Source organism: Penaeus monodon, chromosome 34 (assembly GCF_015228065.2).
Source record: "Penaeus monodon isolate SGIC_2016 chromosome 34, NSTDA_Pmon_1, whole genome shotgun sequence".
Lineage (NCBI taxonomy): Eukaryota > Metazoa > Arthropoda > Malacostraca > Decapoda > Penaeidae > Penaeus > Penaeus monodon.
In genome coordinates this window covers 19,542,760-19,542,960 of record NC_051419.1, presented here as the reverse complement: position 1 = coordinate 19,542,960, position 201 = coordinate 19,542,760, and positions in this window count along the sequence as shown.

Here is a 201-nt window from a genome sequence, read left to right as displayed (position 1 = left end):
TTAAAAACCAGCCCGTCCAGCAGTCACCTTTAACGGCACAAAAAGGGTTTAATATCGGGCCCCAGTGTTTTCACAACACACCCCCACACCCTTCGCGGTTGTTTTTTGGGTCAAACCAGCGGGTAGGGCTGTCCTATTAGTTAAACTGCCATCACTTTTCTTTTAAAAACTTTTCCTTGGGAAAGACCATGGCGTAGCAAT